This window comes from Eleutherodactylus coqui, chromosome 6 (assembly GCF_035609145.1).
Source record: "Eleutherodactylus coqui strain aEleCoq1 chromosome 6, aEleCoq1.hap1, whole genome shotgun sequence".
Taxonomy (NCBI): Eukaryota; Metazoa; Chordata; class Amphibia; order Anura; family Eleutherodactylidae; genus Eleutherodactylus; species Eleutherodactylus coqui.
The window spans coordinates 4,889,322-4,911,077 of record NC_089842.1 but is presented as its reverse complement, the minus strand read 5'-3'; positions in this window follow the sequence as shown (position 1 = coordinate 4,911,077).

Genomic DNA, 21,756 nt, shown 5'->3' with positions numbered 1-21,756 from the left:
GGCTTGCGCAAAATTATTTCCTGGCTCTGTGTTGGCTATTACATCACCGCTGTATTCCAGTCCATAGTGCAACAGTTTGCAGTTATTTTACATAGTCCAGGGCCAGTAGTGGTGAGGCAGGGACAGAAGACATATACAGTGTATATAGGCAGTGGGCCTTTCCAAAAACATTTGAGAAAAAAAAAACTATTTGGGCTGCCTGTGACCGTCCTCAGTGTACTGGGTCTGTGCTGGGGGTAGTTGTCCTAATTCATATGCAGCCAGCTAAGTGTTACAGCAGGCTTGCACAAAATTATTTCCTGGCTCTGCTGTGCGTTCCGTAAGCGAAGTCAGCCTCCAACCACAGGCCAATAAGTGGCACATTTAATTACAGCGTTCTGTTTCTGCACTACTGGTAATACAGCATGCTGAGGGGTAGGGGTAGGCCTAGAGGACGTGGACGCGGGCGAGGACGCGGAGGCCCAAGTCAGGGTGTGGGCACAGGCCGAGCCAGTGCGGTGGCCAGGGGTAGAGGCAGGGCCAGACCGAATAATCCACCAACTGTTTCCCAAAGCGCCCCCTCGCACCATGCCACCCTGCAGAGGTCAAGGTGCTCTACGGTGTGGCAGTTTTTCATAGAGACGCCTGACGACCGACGAAGAGTGGTGTGCAACCTTTGTCGCACCAAGATCAGCTGGGGAGCCACCACCACCAGCATGCGCAGGCATATGATGGCCAAGCACCCCACAAGGTGGGACGAAGGCCGTTCACCGCCTCCGGTTTGCACCACTGCCTCTCCCCCTGTGCCCCAACCTGCCACTGAGATCCAACCCCCCTCTGAGGACACAGGCACTACCGTCTCCTGGCCTGCACCCACACCCTCAGCTCCGCTGTCCTCGGCCCCATCCAGCAATATCTCTCAGCGCAGCATCCAGACGTCGCTAGCGCCACTGTTTGAACGCAAGCGCAAGTACGCCGCCACGCACCCGCACGCTCAAGCGTTAACCGTGCACATTGCCAAATTGATCAGCCTGGAGATGCTGCCGTATAGGCTTGTGGAAACGGAGGCTTTCAAAAGCATGATGGCGGCGGCGGCCCCGCGCTACTCGGTTCTCAGTTGCCACTACTTTTCCCGATGTGCCGTCGCAGCCCTGCACGACCACGTCTCCCGCAACATTGTACGCGCCCTCACCAACGCGGTTACTGCCAAGGTCCACTTAACAACAGACACGTGGACAAGCACAGGCGGGCAGGGCCACTATATCTCCCTGACGGCACATTGGGTGAATTTAGTGGAGGCTGGACAGAGTCAGAGCCTGGGACCGCTCACGTCCTACCCACCCCCCGAATTGCGGGCCCCAGCTCGGTGCTGGTATCTGCGGCGGTGTATGCTTCCTCCACTAAACCACCCTCCTCCTCCTCCTCCAACGCAACCTCTGTCTCACAATCAAGATGTGTCAGCAGCAGCAGCATGTCGCCAGCAGTCGCTGTCGCGCGGCGTGGCAGCACAGCGGTGGGCAAGCGTCAGCAGGCCGTGCTGAAACTACTCAGCTTAGGAGATAGGAGGCACACGGCCCACGAACTGCTGCAGGGTCTGACAGAGCAGACCGACCACTGGCTTGCGCCGCTGAGCCTCCAACCGGGCGTGGTCGTGTGTGACAACGGCCGTAACCTGGTGGCGGCTCTGCAGCTGAGCAGCCTCACGCACGTGCCATGCCTGGCCCACGTCTTTTATTTGGTGGTTCAGCGCTTTCTGAAAAGCTACCCATGCTTGTCAGACCTGCTCGGAAAGGTGCGCCGGCTCTGCGCACATTTCCGCAAGTCCCACACGGACGCTGCCACCCTGCGCACCCTGCAACATCGGTTTAATCTGCCAGTGCACTGACTGCTGTGCGACGTGCCCACACGGTGGAACTCTACGCCCCACATGTTGGCCAGGCTCTATGAGCAGCGTAGCGCTATAGTGGAATACCAACTCCAACATGGGCGGCGCAGTGGGAGTCAGCCTCCTCAATTCTTTACAGAAGAGTGGGCCAGGTCCTTCGAAACTTTGAGGAGTCTACCCAGGTGGTGAGCGGCGATGCTGCAATCATTAGCGTCACCATTCCTCTGCTATGCCTCTTGAGAAGTTCCCTGCAAAGCATAAAGGCAGACGCTTTGCGCTCGGAAACGGAGGCGGGGGAAGACAGTATGTCGCTGGATAGTCAGAGCACCCTCCTGTCTATATCTCAGCGCGTTGAGGAGGAGGAGGTGGAGGAGCATGAGGAGGAGGGGGAAGAGACAGCTTGGCCCACTGCTGAGGGTACCCACGCTGCTTGCCTGTCATCCTTTCAGCGTGTATGGCCTGAGGAGGAGGAGGATCCTGAAAGTGATCTTCCTAGTGAGGACAGCCATGTGTTGCGTACAGGTACCCTGGCACACATGGCTGACTTCATGTTAGGATGCCTTTCTCGTGACCCTCGCGTTACACGCATTCTGGCCACTACGGATTACTGGGTGTACACACTGCTCGACCCACGGTATAAGGAGAACCTTTCCACTCTCATACCCGAAGAGGAAAGGGGTTCAAGAGTGATGCTATACCACAGGACCCTGGCGGACAAACTGATGGTAACATTCCCATCCGACAGCTCTAGTGGCAGAAGGCGCAGTTCCGAGGGCCAGGTAGCAGGGGAGGCGCAGAGATCAGGCAGCATGTACAGCGCAGGCAGGGGAACATTCTCCAAGGCCTTTGCCAGCTTTATCGCTCCCCAGCAAGACTGTGTCAGCGCTCCCCAGTCAAGGCTGAGTTGGCGGGAGCACTGTAAAAGGATGGTGAGGGAGTACGTAGCCGATCGCACGACCGTCCTCCGTGACGCCTCTGCCCTACAACTACTGGGTGTCGAAGCTGGACACGTGGCCTGAACTCGCGCTGTATGCCCTGGAGGTGCTTGCTTGTCCTGCGGCTAGCGTCTTGTCAGAGAGGGTGTTTAGTGCGGCTGGGGGGATCATCACGGATAAGCGTACCCGCCTGTCAACCGATGACACAAAGCCTGGATTTCCCCAGACTTCTCTTCTCCACAAGCGGACAGCAGCGATACCTAAGCAATAAGTAGGCTGCACCCGCGGATGGAAGCATCGTTCTCTATCCCCATCAAAAACATGGACCTTTTAGCTTCATCAATCTGTGTATAATATTCCTCCTCCTCCTCCTCCTGCTCCTCCTCCTGAAACCTCACGTAATCACGCCGAACGGGCAATTTTTCTTAGGCCCACAAGGCTCAGTCATATAATTTTTGTAAACAATTTTTATACGTTTCAATGCTCATTAAAGCGTTGAAACTTTCACCTCAACCAATTTTTATTTTAACTGGGCTGCCTCCAGGCCTAGTTACCAATTAAGCCACATTAACCAAAGCGATTAATGGGTTTCACCTGCCCTCTTGGTTGGGCATGGGCATATTTTCTGAGGTACATTAGTACTGTTGGTACACCAATTTTTTGGGACCCTCGCCTACAGTGTAATTCAATTAATTTTTTGCCCACCTGCATAAAGGCTGACGTTACATCAGCTGTGCTGGGCACTGCAATGGGATGTATTTATGTACCGACGGTGGGTTCCAGGGAGCCACCCATGCTGTCGGTCCACACGGAGTTGTAACTACATGTGTCCACTTGTAAAGAACCCCAGTCTGACTGGGGCATGCAGTGTGGGCTGAAGCCCACCTGCATTAAACATGACATTACCTCAGCTGTGATGGGCAATGCTATGGGATATATTTATGTGCCGCCGGTGGCTTCCTGGCACCCACCCATGCTGTCGGTCCACAGGGACTTCACAATACGGAGTTGTACCTGCCTGTGTCTATGAATTAAAAAGCCCGGTCAGGTTGGGGCATGCAGTGTGGGCCGAAGCCCACCTGCATTTAATCTGACGTTAGCTCTGCTGTCCAGGGCAATGCAATGGGATACATTTATGTACAGCAGGTGGGTTCCAGGGAGCCACCTATGCTGTGGGTGCACACAGAATTCCCATTGCGGAGTTGGGGATTCCCAGTTGTACCTGCCTGTGACTATTTATAAAAAACCGCGGTCTGACTGGGGCATGCAGACACCTTGACAGAATGAATAGTGTGTGGCACATAGGTTCCCCATTGCTATGCCCACGTGTGCAGCTCCTGATGGCGGTGGCACAGGATTATATTTCTCATTGCTTCTGTACAGCATTGTGGGCCATCGCCCCGCCCCTTTTAAAGAGGGTCGCTGCTTAGCCGTGCCAACCCTCTGCAGTGTGTGCCTGCGGTTCCTGCTCATGGCAGACGCACTTATAAATAGACATGAGTGTGGCGTGGCATGAGGGCAGCTGAAGGCTGTGCAGGGACACTTTGGTGTGCGCTGTGGACACTGGGTCGTGCGGGGGGGGGGGGGGGGGGGGTTGGGCAGCATGTAACCCAGGAGAAGTGGCAGCGGAGTGTCATGCAGGCAGTGATTGTGCTTTGTTGGAGGTAGTGTGGTGCTTAGCTAAGGTATGGCTTAATAGTGGGACCTGGGAACTTGAGATGCAGCCCAACATGTAGCCCCTCGCCTGCCCTATCTGTTGCTGTGTCGTTCCCATCACTTTCTTGAATTGCCCAGATTTTCACAAATGGAAACCTTAGCGAGCATCGGCGATATACAAAAAAGCTCGGGTCGCCCATTGACTTCTATGGGGTTCGTTATTCGAAACGAACCCTTGAGCATCGCAAAATTTTCATCCCGAGTAGCGAGCACCCGAGCATTTTGGTGCTCGCTCATCTCTAGATCCTTGTGCAACTCTGTGTGCAGTAATGCCTGGAAATGGGGAGAACGTGGCAGCGGAGAGCAGTAAGTGAGGTTCGCTAATAGATTTTGCAGCGCTTCTGTTACTAAGGGCCAACTTTCGGGCCTCTTGTGTCCAGGGGGTCAGGTACTCAGGTCCCATTAATGCTATGGGCGACTGGTTGGACAGAAATTGGGAAGCTTCTGGTCCCACCTGTCTTGATCATAAAAAATAAAAACAAATTAAAAAGGCTGTGTTTCCTCTTACGCCTCACTGCCCCCTGAGTTCTGGTGACAGCTGCCTGTTCATTGTAAGCTTTTGCTAGGGACAAAAGGCTAATGGGAGGACTTGGGGTAATCTTGACCCTTCCGGATGGACGGCTTGAATTTTCCTTTCTTTTGTGGGGCCCCTTAATGGGTGGACATTGTCTTCATTAAATGGGCCTCCATGTGATGCTGAAACAGTTTGGATTCCACTACTTAGGGCCTAAGGTGATGGGGATTTCCCTGAACTTTGGGAGTGGACTCTGTGGATGAGTATCACAGGGGCAAACTGTACTTTAATTGGAAAAAAAAGCCCTTAACAATTCCTGCCTTCCTACAGATCGGGGCCATAAAAGTAGCTACATTGAATCCCGCTATATTATTTTTGGTGGATTTAAAGGGGGGAGGAAATGGGAACAGTAACCATTGAGCAGCGTGAAAGTACTCTGTATTTTTAAATCACCAGATCCCACAGAACAAAATTGCATCTGAGCATGTTAAGGATGAACCAATTATTAATGCAAGGTTTGAGTTTTTTCATAGATTGTTCCAGAATATCATGATGGATGAACAGAACAGGTTATTCATTGATGACCAATATTGTTGAGCGGGAGGAATAACCACTCCTTTCCTGGGACATATCCGAGGAGGTTAAAGGTGATGGCACTCACTGCAATGGGTGGACTGGCTTGAAGGTGAGCACCGACATGAGGTACACTTTTGGAATCGCATTCGATTTCACACCTTTTCTGGTGCAGTGGAAATTTTTGTTGTTTTTTTGTTGAACCCTTGCGTAAACCAATCTAGAACACAGAAGCAGTGTTTCAATGTCTCTGTACTATTCACACAGATCTCCTGGGAGAGCCTCGTGTGGTACAGAGCATTGGGGCAGCAGAAAAGCAGTCTTGAGCTCTGCACATGATCTGAAGGTTACAGGTCCAATCCCTGTGTGGTTCAGGTAGCCGGCCCAAGATTGAGTCAACCTTCCATCAGTAAAGTAAGTACCCAGCTTGTTAGGGTGGTAGAAGATGATTTACACCCTGATGTCACACGTAAGTCATGAGCTACCTCATAACTTATACTGTTTGATTTTCCCCAGGGTTCAACACTGCTGCAACCTGGTTTGTACTGGGCTGCATGTTACAATCCAGACCAACTGGCCAATGTATCCATGTCTTCCTCACTGCAAGCCAGACTTACCGTTTCAGGGACTGCAGATGACTGCATACAGCTACTGGAGGTAGGTGTCTTGGAGCTTATATTGGTTTACATAAACCTCTTCTTAATTAGAGGCATGGCTTGTAGAACAAAATAATGACAACGCCAAACCTACAGCCAAGAGATTAACAAATTAAGTTATATGGGGGCTCTTTACTGTAAGAGCAGTGTGACTGTGAACTCTCTCCCGAGGACGTGGTGATGGTGGGCTCGATACATGTTATATCACTGATTACTTCAGAAGGGTCGGGGACCCGGGGATTATTCTGATTCCAAGATTAGAGGAGTGAAAGAATTTTTTTTCCCCTAAATGATGAAAACTGGTTTCTACCTCATTGTTGTTTTTTTTTCCCTTCCTCTGGATCAACATTTGCGGGTAATAGACTGAAGTGGATGGACATATGTCTTTTTTCAGCCTTATATACTATGTTACATTTTAGCATCCATCAGTAGAACTTGCTGCCTCGGCTGCTTTGGTCAGAGACTTTGTATGAAGAGAAGGAAAAAGTTTGAAATCAGCTCATCGATTGCATTCAGACTGAACCTGCCAGAGCCCCATGTGGTGCTCGGAAAGTGCGCTGCCCGCAGACTGCAGGACTCGTAGCAATTACCTTTATTGATAAGCAGAGAAACATAACAATGGAAGAGAACGTTGAATGTTGCACCTCTGAGGGCTTTTCACACGAATGTGCCTGATTTTGGTCTGTGAATAAAATGGACCAATTTTCCTGTCTGTGTTCCTGTTGCATCCGTCTGTGCTGAGTCCATTTTTTACTTACTTGTCATGCAACAAAAATGGTATGTTTTTGTCTTGTGATAATGACAGACATATGGGACACACAAAGCAAGGCCATTGATTTCAGTGGTTTTGTGTTCATTAGCCGTATTCTTGCCTGTTAATTGTATGGGTGAGAAAATGTAGAACTTGTCCAATATATGGTATTAACTATGTATGAGAATGATAGGGCAGTATATTTAGGGTGAGTATATTTACACAAACAGCTGTGTGACACCGCCCTTATTTACTGTACGGAAATGGAAGCAAAGACAAATAAATCACATCAGACTTACCTGTAAATGCGAGCTTCCTTGTTACACCCAGTGCAAAACTGACATGGGGTCTCATAAAGCATATTTTTCACAGTGCATAATAATATATATATATATATATATATATATATATAGAGAGAGAGAGAGAGAGAGAGAGAGAGAGAGAATATATTTATAGACAACATGGATCACCAGACAGTACATAACTGATACATTGCAAGCATTTCCCAGGCTCGTGCAAACACTTAAAGGGGTTGTCCCGCGGCAGCAAGTGGGGGTATACACTTCTGTATGGCCATATTAATGCACTTTGTAATGTACATCGTGCATTAATTATGAGCCATACAGAAGTTATCAAAAGTTTTATACTTACCTGCTCCGTTGCTAGCGTCCTCGTTCCCATGGTGCCGACTAATTTTCGGCCTCCGATGGCCAAATTAGCCGCGCTTGCGCAGTCCGGGTCTTCTGTGGTCTTCAATGGGGCCGCTCGTGCAGAATGCCGGCTCCGTGTAGCTCCGCCCCGTCACGTGCCGATTCCAGCCAATCAGGAGGCTGGAATCGGCAATGGACCGCACAGAAGAGCTGCGGTCCACGGAGGGAGCAGACCCTGGCGGCCATCTTCAGCAGGTGAGTATGAAGACGCCGGACCGCCGGGATTCAGGTAAGCACTCTCCGGTTTGTTTTTTTAACCCCTGCATCGGGGTTGTCTCGCGCCGAACGGGGGGGGGGTTAAAAAAAAAACCCGTTTCGGCGCGGGACAACCCCTTTAACTCCTCACTTTCTGCAGCTGTGCAATACACATAACAGAATGACTACACAATTTGCGTAGGGCACCTACAAAAGACATTATATGTATGACATTATGGAAGGGGTCATAAATGGATATACTACGACACTTTGTACAAGTGTCAAAGTTTTACCAGGCCCTGACCACTTCCAGGGACTGAGGTACTTAAACACTAAAATGTGTGGACTCTCTCTCTTTATTATCACTTAGGTTCATTCCAGTGAGTAAGGAATGGTGGTGTCACGTGAAAATCTGCATTCCTGTTATATGTATATTGGCCATTCCTCTCTTAGGAGTGTCTGGAAGAGGCCCAACGATGCTCAGGCCGAGGCTTCATGTGTCCCTCTGCAGAGGAGTCTGGGAAGTGCCAAAAAATGGAGCAAAATGCTTTTTTTGCTCATTTCGCCTCCTAAAAGTCATATGAACCACAAAATGGTACCACTTAAAACAACAATTCGCACCACAACAAATAAGCCATCAAAGTCCACTTCACAAAAATAATAACAGAAGCCACAGCTTTTGAAATGTGGAAATGAAAATCCCCTCAAAATAATTGCATCCTAAGAGGAGTTTTCCAATTACTTCAAACTTTGCTGGCAGTGGGGGTACACCATATATATTTAAAAAATAGTGTTTACCTCCCCACTGCCGCGTTCCTCCCCCGAAGCTGCTCTAGTCTTCTGTTTATTTTGCTTGCATCCATCTTGTGGCTGTAATAGGAAGCCCAACAGGATCATCATCATCATAAAAGACTGCACATCCAAGTAGAAGAATGTATTAAGTGGGGACCACGAGGCTCTGTCCTAGGCCCAGTGTTGGTCAACATTGTTATAAATGATCCGGAGGAGGGAATTGTGGGAAACTGATCAAATCTGCAGATGACACAAAGTTAGGAGGGAGAGCTAACACTAGGGAAGAGAGAGGATTCAAAAAGATCTGGAAAAGCTTGAACAGTGGTCGGCGACTAACAGAATGGTATTTAACAAGGAGAAATGCAAAGTCCTACATCTGGGCAAGAAAAATGCAGAAAGCACATACAGAATGGGAGGAATTGGGCTAAGCAGCAGCACATGTGAAAAAGACTTGGGAACACTAATAGATCATAGACTGAACATGAGTCAACAATGTGATGCAGCAGCCAAAAAGGCAAACACAATTCTGGGATGTATTAGGAGAAGCATAGAGTCTAGATCACGTGACGTCATTATCCCCCTCTACTCTTCCTTAGTCAGACCTCTTCTGGAATACTGGGCCCAGTTCTGGGCACCACATTTTAAAAAAGACATAGACAAACTGGAGCAAGTTCAGAGAAGAGTTACCAAGATGGCAAGTGGGCTGCAAATCATGTCCTATGAGGAACGGGTTTAAATATCTGGAAATGTTTAGATTGCAGAAGAGAAGGCTGAGAGGAGACTTAATAGCGGTCTACAAATATCTGAAGGGCTGTCACAGTGCAGAGGGATCAGCCCTATTCTCATCTGTACAAGGAAAGACTAGATGCAATGGGATGAAACTGAAAGGGAGGAGACACAGATTAGATATTAGACAGTGAGGGGGATCAATGAATGGAACAGGTTGCCACAGGAGGTGGGGAGTTCTCCTTTAATGGAAGTCTTCAGAGGCCGGACAAACATCTGTCTGGGATGATTTAGTGGATCCTGCACTGAGCAGGGGGTTGGACCCGATGACCCTGGGAGTCCCTTCCAACACTACTGTTCTATGATTCTATGTCCCATAAACCTGCTGAGAGCTTCTACAAGCCCACAGGACTAGTTTTTGGGACTTTACCGGGTTAGAAGACCCATTGACATCACCTGTCAAATGCTGTGGCAGTCCAATGTGCCTGTAACTATATTGCTTTTACATATGGTAGTTTTGGGCTCATGGGGCCCAAAACTATATAGAAAATTAAGTCAAAAAACCCTTCAAGAGCCAAACTAGCTGCATCCTTAAAGGGATTGTACCAAGTTTACTAGCTGTCCCCTCTTCTCAGAATATCCATAGGATAGGGGATAACTTGCTGATCGGTGGGGGTCTCATTCACTAAGACTCCCAACAATCACAGATCGGGGCTCCTGTGTCCTGTTCTGCCTGCTGCGCTGGGGGTCGCTTTTTTCTCTGCAGTGACATCACTGTGAATGTAGCGCTGTCTGAGCATGTGGGGTCAGCGCTCCAATTATTTTAATGGGGCTGACAGCTAAACTCAAGCAGGCACAGCTTGAGTATATCTATAGCCCCATGGACAGTGAATAGAGTACTAGTGCACTTGTGTGACCAGCGCCTCAGTCTCCTCACTTTGGGGGGTGCAGTAAACCACAGTGAGGAGGACAAGGGACAGATGACCTCTGATCTCAAAATCAGTGAGGGTCTCAGCAAGGTATCCCCTGTCCTGTAGATTGGGCGGGGAGAATTTGTAATCGTGTTACAGCCCCTTTAAGTGGTTAAGAGAGAATAAGGGAAAGTATATTCTAAGTGTTTATTTGTGTTTGTTCCTTTTTTCAGCTCTTTCTGTTGTGTTTCTCTCCTCTTTATGTTGTCTGTTAGCTTCAATAATTGTAAAAGTTCCTTTTTTGTTTTGCAATAGGATTGATCGTTTTCCTGTAAGACTGATGTTATTCGGTGATACGTCTGGTGTCAGGCTCTTCTCCACGGCGGATACTTTGTGTTCAGCATAAATCACCACCCGGGTTTGTGTTAGTTTTATGCTATATATGTCAATCATGTCCAAGTAAAACAATGTTACCAGTTGTGAACTTTTTTCCAAAGTTTTTTGATGATTAGCGCCTTCAAGGAGCTTCTCCCATCAAGTAGGTCTTTAGAGTTTGCTGTGACAGCTGAAGCTGAGGACGACTGGATGTTTGCTGATATGAAGAAGTTATTTAGTGGGAAATTGGTGTCCATACTGAGAAATATGTTGGCAGTCATGGCGCTCAGCATAGATGAGAGGAGGCAGAGAGGTCTGAGCGATGGGGAGGATGCGACTCCCACAGATGCCGCTTGAATCAAGAGCAAAGGACTTATGTTAAAGGAAATGATGGGTTGCATCGGATGACATTGTTTTTATTTCTAGCTCGCTGTTACTAGATTTCTGTAAATCATCGCTGTCAAGGCCAAATTATGTGGAACAGACAGAAATGAATTAACATCAAATATCAACCATGTAAAAGCTTACGGCCAATGCCTCCGACTGCGGCATCTTATAATGGCCTTCTCTCTTTAATGGCGTCTGCAGTTCTTTTCACTAGGAGATGCATTAACCCCTTAATGATGCGGCCCCTTTTTTCTTTTTCCGTTTTCATTTTTTCCTCCCCTCTTCAAAAAAATTGTAGCTCCTTTATTGATCCATCGACATCGCTGTATGAGGGCTTGTTGTTTTTGCGGGACGAGTTGTATTTTTAAATTATGCCATTTACTGTACCATATAATGTACTGAAAAACGTTAAAAAAATACTAAGTAGAGTAAAATGGAAAAAAAAAACGACATTCCGCCATCTTTCAGTGCGTTTTATTTCTACGGCACACAAACAGCAACAAAAGCGACATGATAACTTTATTCTATGGGTCGGTACAATTACTACGACACCAAACTTGTAGAGGTTTTTCTTTACTATACTACTCTTTTTTTTTCCAAAGACATTTAATTTTTTTCAATTATTTTATGCCTCCATTTTGTGCGCACAATAACTTTTCTATTTTTCCGTCGAAGTAGATGAGAGAGAGCTCATTTTTTGCGGGATGTCCTGTAGTTTTCGATAGTATCAATTTGGAATACATACAACTTATTGATCGCTTTTTATTGCGTTTTTTTCTGGGAGACAGGGTAACTAAAAAAGTGCATTTCTGGTGTTCTTTTTTTTTTTTCGGACGACGTTCACCGTGCGGGAAAAATAATGCGCTACTTTGATAGATCGGACTTTTACGGACGCGGCGATACAAAATACATTTTTTTTTAGATTTTTTAATAATAGATATGGCAAAAGGGGGGTGATTTTAAACTTTTATAACTTTTTTTTGTTTTTTTACAATTAATAAAACTTTATTGATTTTTTTTAAACATTACTTTAAAGTCCCCCTGGGGGACTACAACCAGCAATGCTTTGATCGCTCCTGCAGTATGACATAATGCTATAGCATTACGTCATACTGCTATTTGACAGGCAGTCTATCAAGCCACCCCACGGTGTTGGCTTGATAGGCAGTCTGCTAAGGCAGCCCTGGGGCCTTTTAGAAGGCCCCCGGCTGCCATGACACCTGCACGGCTCCCCCGATCTCACCGCGGGCGGGGGGGGGGGTCGTGCGGGACCCCCGAACATCGTTTGGGGGGGTTAAATGCATTTAAAGGGTTAATAGCCGTGAACGGCCGATCGCGGCTATTGCCCGCGGGTGTCATCTGTAATAAACAGCTGACACCCACGCTGTATAAAGAGAGGTCGCCCCGTGACCTCTCTTCATACATACCCCGACGCTCCATGACGTACCCTTACGTCCTGGAGCGGGAAGGGGTTAAAGGGGCACTAACTTTTCAGACGACTTCTGCTCATCTACTAGCTTGTGTCAGTCTCATCATTTCTGTAATATACTTGCATTAAAAATGTTGTTGCTTTACCGCTGTAAATCACGTTTGAAGATGCCGCCACTAGGGGTCTCCCTTCCAGCTTTACAAAAGATAAAGGAAAAGCACCAGCTCACCAACCAAACTCACCAGAGGATGGAAGTACAACAGACATGAATGAGACAGCAAGAATGAAAAAAAAGATGGTTCAGCTCATCCGATGGGAAAAATGTATAAAAACACTAAACTTCTGGCTCCATCCTTAGTCTTAATATTGTTTTAGAAGCATGTCAAATTAAGGTTTAGTGGGGTTTTTTTTAAATGAATCAACTGGCCCTACTTTCCAGCTTCTCGGCAAACCACTCTGTTGTTAGATACAGAGCTTCTGTCTTCATACTTACCTGCTGAAGATGGCCGCCGGGGTCTGCTCCCTCCGTGGACCGCAGCTCTTCTGTGCGGTCCATTGCCGATTCCAGCCTCCTGATTGGCTGGAATCGGCACGTGACGGGGCGGAGCTACACGGAGGCGGCATTCTGCACGAGCGGCTCCATTGAAGAGAGCAGAAGACCCGGACTGCGCAAGCGCGGCTAATTTGGCCATCGGAGGGCGAAAATTAGTCGGCTCCATGGAGACGAGGACGCCAGCAACGGAGCAGGTAAGTAAAAAACTTTTTATAACTTCTGTATGGCTCATAATTAATGCACAATGTACATTACAAAGTGCATTAATATGGCCATACAGAAGTGTATAGACCCACTTGCTGCCGCGGGACAACCCCTTTAAGCATTTAAACCAGGGTTCCATGGGTGTTGCCACATAAGATAGCCCACAGGCAAACAGGTGTGTGTCAAGGTGGATCCACAACATGATTTTGCAATACTCTGTCAGGAAATGTTTATGCTATATCAGTCTACATGTGGCCACCTATTGGTTGTGATGTGGTTTGCAGCTAGTTGAGGGCTTTTTGCTGGAATATTGTGACTTTGCAATTATATGCATTTTTATTCATACTTTACAGAATGCGCTTCACTGGAAACCAAAGCATGAAAAGTCAGTTGAGAAGTGATCGCCCTTCGAAGAATCCTGGACATGAGTACCATCTCCTATGCTGATAGCTTCCTCACAATCAGACCGGTCCGCTTCCAAAATCATCTGTCATTTCCAATACATTACATTCTGGCAACCAGAGACGTCCCTTTTATTATACTCACAAACAAGAAAGTTGAAACAGCATAAAAGCAATCCACCATGGAGAGTCCTCTGCCGCCGGACTCCAGTTTGGCCTCCACAGCTTCTTCCAGGGACTGCACTAGATCTCGTATTCTTTCAGTCTTTGCTTTCCGGTGAAGTGCGTTCCATAATGTATGAATACTGGGAGATTCGGGGCATTGTTGGCTTGTTGCACCCGGTAAACCTCGACTGCTGTGGGGGAACATTATTCTTTTATTACGTGTAATTGTCATTTATTTTATTGTACAGATTAGGTGATTCAAATAACTTTTGCAATTTGTTTTATTAACCTGTTCTGTACATTTTTCCTTCAAAATCCCTCTTCTGCTATGCAGGCAGGAGAAAACGTTACTAGGAAGTTGCAAGGGAAATCCGTACTTACCTAACAGCACAGCAGCAGAGGGCGCTCCAGCCGTGCCTGCACTGTTCTCTCTATCTGTTCCCATAAAACACTGGATTAAGAAACATTTGTTTTATCTATATATATGTAAAATTGAATGTATGCGTCTGTCTGTATGTCTGTCTGTTTTTCCTTTATGCGCTACTACACCATGCATCCGATCGCCATGAAACTTCGGGAAGTTGTTGAGTGCACTCCTGGGAAGATTATAGGCATAGTACATCTATCCTATGATAAATGGTGTCCGTGCGAGCGTCGTCGACAGCTACCCCCCCCCCCCCACGTAGATCGTTCGATTTCCATCATTGCCACTAATTCTCTCACTTCCCGATGTCGTAGAAACATGAAATTTGGCACGAGCATTGATTATGTCATAAATAGGAAAAGCTAATGGGTCCCAACTCGATTATTCAATTCTAAGCGCAAAAGAATTAGCGTCCAATTTTTACATACGGAATCTAATTCTCTCACTTCTAGAGATGAGCGAACGTACTCGTAATGAGTACTTACGCACCCGAGTACCGCCATTTTCGAGTACTTCAGTACTCGGGTGAAAAGATTCGGGGGCCGCCGGGGGGCGAGGAGAGGCGCGGCGGTGCTGGGGGTAGCAGCGGGGGACCGGGGGGAGCCCTCTCTCTCTCCCTCTCCCCCCCACTCCCCACTGCTACCCCCCGTGCCGCCACGGCGCCCCCCGAATCTTTACGCGTGAGTACTGCAGTACTCGAAAATGGCGGTACTCGGGTGCGTAAGTACTTGTAACGAGTACGTTCGCTCATCTCTACTCACTTCCCAATGTCATAGAAACTTGAAATTTGGCACGAGCATTGACTATGTCATAAATAGGAAAAGCTAATGGGTCCCAACTCCATTATTCAATTCCATGCACAAAAGAATTAGCGTCCAAATTTTACATACGGAATCTAATTCTCTCACTTCCCGATGTAATTTGGCACAAGCATTGATTATGTCATCAATAGGAAAAGTTAATGAATCCCAACCTGATTATCCAATTCTAAACGCCAAAGAATTAGCGTCCAAATTTTACATACGGAATCTAATTCTCTCACTTGCCGATGTCATAAACACTTGAAATTTGGCACAAGCATTGATTATGTCATAAATAGGAAAAGCTAATGGGTCCCAACTCAATTATTCAATTGTAAGCGCCAAAGAATTAGCGTCCAAATTTTACGTAAGGAAACTAATTTTCTCACTTCCTGATGTCATATAAATTTGAAATTTAGCACGAGCATTGATTATGTCATAAGTAGGAAAAGCTAATGGGTCCCAACTCCATTATTCAATTCTAAGCGCAAAAGAATTAGCGTCCAAATTTTACGTATGGAATCTAATTCTTTCACTTCCTGATGTCATCTATATATATATATATATAAAGGAATGTATGTCTGTCTGTCTGTCCGTTTTGCGCTACTACACCATTCATCCAATTGCCATGAGACTTTGGGAAGTTGTTGAGTGCACTCCTGGGATGATTACTGGCATAGTACAACTATCCTACGATAGGTGGCGCGCGTGCGAGCGTCGTCGACAGTTATGCCCCCCAGACAAAGATCTTTTGATTTCCATCTCAAGCACGAAAGCAAAAGGCATTATGAGCAACGGGATGAGTGTTCAACTACAAAATGATGCATCCGCCGAACGCTTCGCAAGACAATTGCTGGATATTGAGAATGTTGAGGTAACATGAAAGCTGAGCTGTGATTGGTTGCTATTTCTTATACTGCTGAGGTAAAATGAAAGCTGAGCTGTGATTGGTTGCTATTTCTTATACTGCTGAGGTAAAATGAAAGCTGCGCTGTGATTGGTTGCTATTTCTTATACTGCTGAGGTTACATGAAAGCTGTGCTGTGATTGGTTGCTACTTCTTATACTACTGAGGTTACATGAATACTGCGCTGTGATTGGTTGCTATTTTTTATATTGCTGAGGCAGAATAAAAGTTGCGCTGTGATTGGTTGTTATTTCTCTTTCTGCTGAGGTAACATGAAAGCTGCGCTGTGATTGGTTGTTATCTAGATATATTAAAACGAGTGTATGTATGTCTGTCTGTCTTCGCAGCAACGCGCGACGGGTAAGCTAGTATGTTATAAATTTGAATTCCACATTGTCCTCCTGATGCTTTGTTCCCCCGTGCTTGTGTTATTTGGCTTAGGTCTCGACGGCTCCATCCCCGCTGGCATGTTGTGTATGGAGAAGCTGCACAGCATGATGTACAGCACCAAGCAGCTTCTCCTGTTTACACTGCCCACTCCAATGCACTCTCAGGGAAGCAGGGAAACAGTACTATATGACTGAGGCACAGGCAGTGGTTGCTGTGAATGGGAGAAGCCGTCTGGCTCATAGAATAGCTTCTCCATACACAGCGCCAGAGACAGAACTACAGAGACCTGAGAAGAATAAAACCAGTGCAGAAGGACAGATCAGCAGATCACAGGAGGGCAAATTAGGGTTAAGATTAGATACAAAAAACAAACATTCATTAGTAGAGTGTTATGTGAGAAGAGCTGTACATGCACTAAAGAGAACAGTGCAGGCACAGCCGGAGCGCCCTCTTCTGCTATGCTTTTAGGTGAATATGACACTTACTGGCAACATCTTCAGCTAGCTGGACGGCAGAAGGGGGAGTTTGAAGGGAAAAAGTACAGAAGAGGTCAATAAAACATACTGCAATAAAGCCTAGAATCATCTATTCTATACATTAAAAAAACACAATTACACTTTTATTACCTTTTTGTAAAGGGTGGACAGAGTTGGATCTCATATTATGGATGTCATATTTTATAGGAGTGTACTCCCAAAATGGTACTTTATGGAGACATTATTGTATATACTTCCATGTGGAGAATGGAGCTGTAGGTAGCCATATGGCCTCCATGTGTCGCATGCTGGCTCAGTGATTATGGATCTGCCGTTACCATGAGTCCTTTAGCGTTGATATTTCCTCTTCATGAAGGGCACACCTTTATTTTTCTCTGCTTTAGTCCTATAATGACACGTAAAAACCATCCAATTCATCATTAATAAGCCACTTACCGTATTCTGTAAAAGTGGCCGTTGAGTGTGAGCGATGATTAATGTGCGCTCTCCTATCACATATATTACCATTTGGCCATCGCCACATTGTAATGCGCCGCACATGCTGTATTTATGCACAGGACAGCCATTTGCTTATTGATTTGCATCGCATGGATCATCTTGACTCTACGTAGCGTTTTCTCGAGGTCGCCGTTTCCTGCAGCTGTGCAGAACATCAATAATTTGTAGAGAGGAAGAAAAGAAAGATCCAGCAACTTTCCGAGAGGCCTGGAAAGGTCGGGCAAGGTTGTACTTTGTAGCAGGTGAGTAGTGGATAGCGCTGCTCCAGTTTGTCAGCGTCAGATGTGTATGTAGATACTTTTTATGTATTCGAGCCTTCTTTTGCCCTTTGCAGATGATGGCTTCCACAGAAATTAAGAAGATTTAGGGAGTGTTTTACCTTGAAGGATGAGAGTTTCTCGCAAATAGTAGATGAGCGTCCCCTGGGGGCAAATCTCATTTTCACATTAATGAAAATTAATGGTGATAAGAGAAGGTAGAGCTGGAAAAGCCCCAAGGAGCCATGAGCCTTCATTCATTCCGGGTTCTCCTCGGCTCTCACACTACTTAAGTGCACACAGTTGCAACATTTTAATCATGGTTGTTATAAATTCTGCACTAATATTACCTTGGGGCCTTCACAATAACTGGCACACGGATCGAGATGAAATGCCAATGGCTGCCCTGAATGTGCTGCACTATACAATGCTGGCTCTGAAGTCCTCTTATCATAACTCAGCACCGCTAATAAGCGAATGTTTTATCGGCGATGATATGAGTTCCATCCACTAACAATTAGATCTCCGGCTCTGGGAGTGATGACGCTCCTCCTAAAAGTCTTTTAAACCTGATACCCAAAAAAATATTTCTATCCTCAACACTAAGTGAATGATGATGGACTCACCTAATCCATTCACTAGGTTCTACTATAATGGTGCCAGCATATCTGTTTTCAGGCTAGACTTTTTTTTACATTTTTATTAACCCCTTAAGAACCAGACAACTTTTAGGTATTTTATCCATGTGGTGGAGACCGCTAGAGCTCTGTGAGGTCTTGTTTTTTTGCACAATGAGCTGCAGTTTTATTGGCACCATTTTGGGGTACATATGGCTTTTTTCGATCATTTTTATTGTGCTTTTTTGGAGGTGGAATGAACAAAGAGAAGCATTTTGGCTGTGCCTTTTTTATAGGAAGTGTTGCGCAGGCTAAAAAAATGTATTCAATTTGTTGTACGGGTTCTTTGATTTTTCTATTTTTTGTTTTTTTATCCTTTTTTTAACATTTTTTTGCATCCAAGTGGGGCACTTAAACCCCTTCCCGCTATATGACGTACATTTACATCATGCAGGTGCAGGCTATGTATGAGGAGAGATCATGGAGCGTCCTCTCCTCATACATTGTGGGCGTCACCTTCAGGCAATAACAGAAATCGTCCGCGCAGCCGATCACGGCTATTAACCCGTAGGCCCCTTTCCCTGCGTGTGAGATCACAGGGAGCTGTACGGGTGTCATGGCAGACTGCCTATCAGACCATTCCCGTGGGGTGGCTTGATAGACTGCCTGTCAAATCGCAGTATGTAATGATATGGCATTACATCATACTGCAGAAGCGATCAAAGCATCGCTAGTTGTAGTCTCCCAGTGGGGCTAAAAAAAAGTAAAAATAAGATCAATAACGTTTTATTAATTGTAAAAAAAATGAAAAAAAAGTAATAAAAGTTTAAATCACCCCCTTTACCATATCTGTAATAAAAAAATCTAAATCATAAAAAAAAATATACACATTTGTTATCATCACGTCTGTAAAAGTCAGATCTATCAAATTAGTGCATTATTTACCCCGCACGGTGAATGTCGTATGAAAAAAAAAATATAGAACGCCAGAAATGCACTTTTTCAGTCACCTTGTCCCCCAGAAAAAAATGCAATTAAAAGCGATCAAAAAGTCGAATATGTATTGTGAAATGATACCAACGTAAACTATAGGACATCTTACAAAAATAAGCCGTTGCTCAGCTACGTTGATGGAAAACTAAAAAAGTTATTGCAGAAAATAATAAAGAAAAAATAAATGTCTTTGCAAAAAAATAAAAGTAGTACAGCAAAAAAAAAACCTATACAAGTTTGGTATCGTAGTAATCGCCATCAACAGTGGTGGTCCCAATGGTAATCGGCACACTGGGCGCCTAAAGACATTGACAGCACTTGAAACAACTCAATATTGAAAAAATTAACATCTGTTATGAAAGGCGACCTTGCTGGGTTCTACACGCATCTTACGCTGATACATAATAACTAGAGTTGAGCGAACGTACTCTGTGGAGCTTGATGCTTGTTCGAGTATTAGCATACTCGATGGTGCTCCTTACTCCAACGAGCATCAAGCCGTGTTCGACCCCACCCCAGTTTTTGGCTCCTCCCCACTGTGAAGTGCCTGTTTTGGCCCCTCCCCACTGTGACGCAGCGCGCGTCAAGGGCAATTTTTTTGTCTGGCAGGCATGGGGGAGAGAGAGAGACACGGACCAGGAAAAAAAAAAAAAAAACTCTGGACCCAGCGTCCCACATACAAAAATGCTTGAGTCTCCCATTGTAGCCAATGAGGTTCGTTACTCGAGTAGAGCTCTCGAATTTTACGAGTAACGCGGATCCAAGCATGTGGGTGCTCGCTCATCTCTAATAATAACATCATAGGTTCTTAGTTGGTTCCTGAGGTCTGCAATGACAATGAACTACCAAGATGTGGACACGTGCTCATGTTGTACTGGATGGCTCCGCCTCATGACGTGTGCCGGTTCCAGCCTCCTGATTGGCTGGAATCGACACGTAACAGGGGCGGAGCTACACGATGACGCGCACAAGGGGGCGGAGCCAAAACGCCGATGCTTCCGAGCTGAGCCGAAGGGAGAAGATCCATCTGCGCAAGCGCATCTAAAAAAGCAAGAAGACACCGAAATTAGACGGAACCATGGCGACGGGGACGCTAGCAACGGAGCAGGTAAGTGAATAACTTCTGTATGGCTCATATTTAATGCACGATGTATATTACAAAGTGCATTAATATGGCCATACAGAAGTGTATAACCCCACTTGATTTTGCGAGACAACCCCTTTAAGTTGGGGGGCCCCAAGATAAACTTTTGCACCGGGGACAATGAGTCTTCAGCTGCGCCCTTGCTGGATGGTAAAATATTTACAACTAAAATGAATATTTTTTTTCTGTCATTTAAAGTTTTTTAAATCTAATAAACAGGTGATTTTAAGACTTTATAAAATATATTTAATTAACATATTTAACTAATTCCAATCTTATCTTTCTAATTCCACTGAGAACATGAGTGGAGCTGCTTGTGAAGGGGATTCAGTGTGCTGACTCCCAGCCAGAGAAACAAGAAGATATAAAAGTGATACAACAGTAAAGTGAACTGAAGTGATTGCAGGGTTAAAAGCCACATCTAATATAACACTCTTATCTGCTGACCTGTGCCCTGAAGCTGGAGAGAGCTACAGACACACAGAGAAGAACTTCACACCCACTGAATATGAATTTTCCCTGTCTACAGCCTTCACCTGAATAGGAGGGGCAGCAGTCCAAGAGGGATTTTATATTAAAAGCCGACTGAATCTATCAATTAAATATAGTTTAAAAAGTCTTAAAATCTCCTGTTCTTAAGATAAACCCCTTCCCGTCTGCATAATGTCATCATATGCCATGCGGTCGAGAAGGGTTTGTGGAGTGGGTTCAGGAGCCAAGTCTGCCCCACTAACAACAGCTGTGATAGCAGCAGTTAACTATTCAGATGCAATAGTCAAAGCTGACTCCTCGTCTGAACAGTCAGCCCAAGGGGGGCTTTTGGAGCTCCATCAGCCCACTTGCGATGCAATCATGGACTACCAATGAGCTAGCATGGCAGCCCGGAGCCTAGTAAAGGCCTCCAGAGCTGCCATGCATGAATGCCTATCAAGCCCTGCTTGTATCTTAGCTTAATAGGCAGCATTAATCAATACTGCAGAATACTGAAGCATTGCAGTATACAGTACGAGCAATAAAGTGACTGCAAGTTCAAGTCTCCTGCGGGGACTAAAACTAGGTAGAAAAAGTTTTAATAACATTTTATTAACAGCAACAAAATGTTGTAAAAGTTGTAAAAACCCTTTTCCCATTAAAAATCTAAACAATAAAACCCCCACATATTTGGTATTGGCGTGTTCATAAAAATCCAAACTGTTAAAACATCACAATAGTTATCTCACATGGTGACTGCCTTAAAGAAAATACAAAATGCCAGAATTGTGCAATTTTTTTTACCCTCCTACCTAACACTTGGCAGGCTTTCTACTCACTAATGACACCATACTGGCAAGTCCACCAATGCTCAATGAAGCAGAGCCCCACTTTTTGCCAT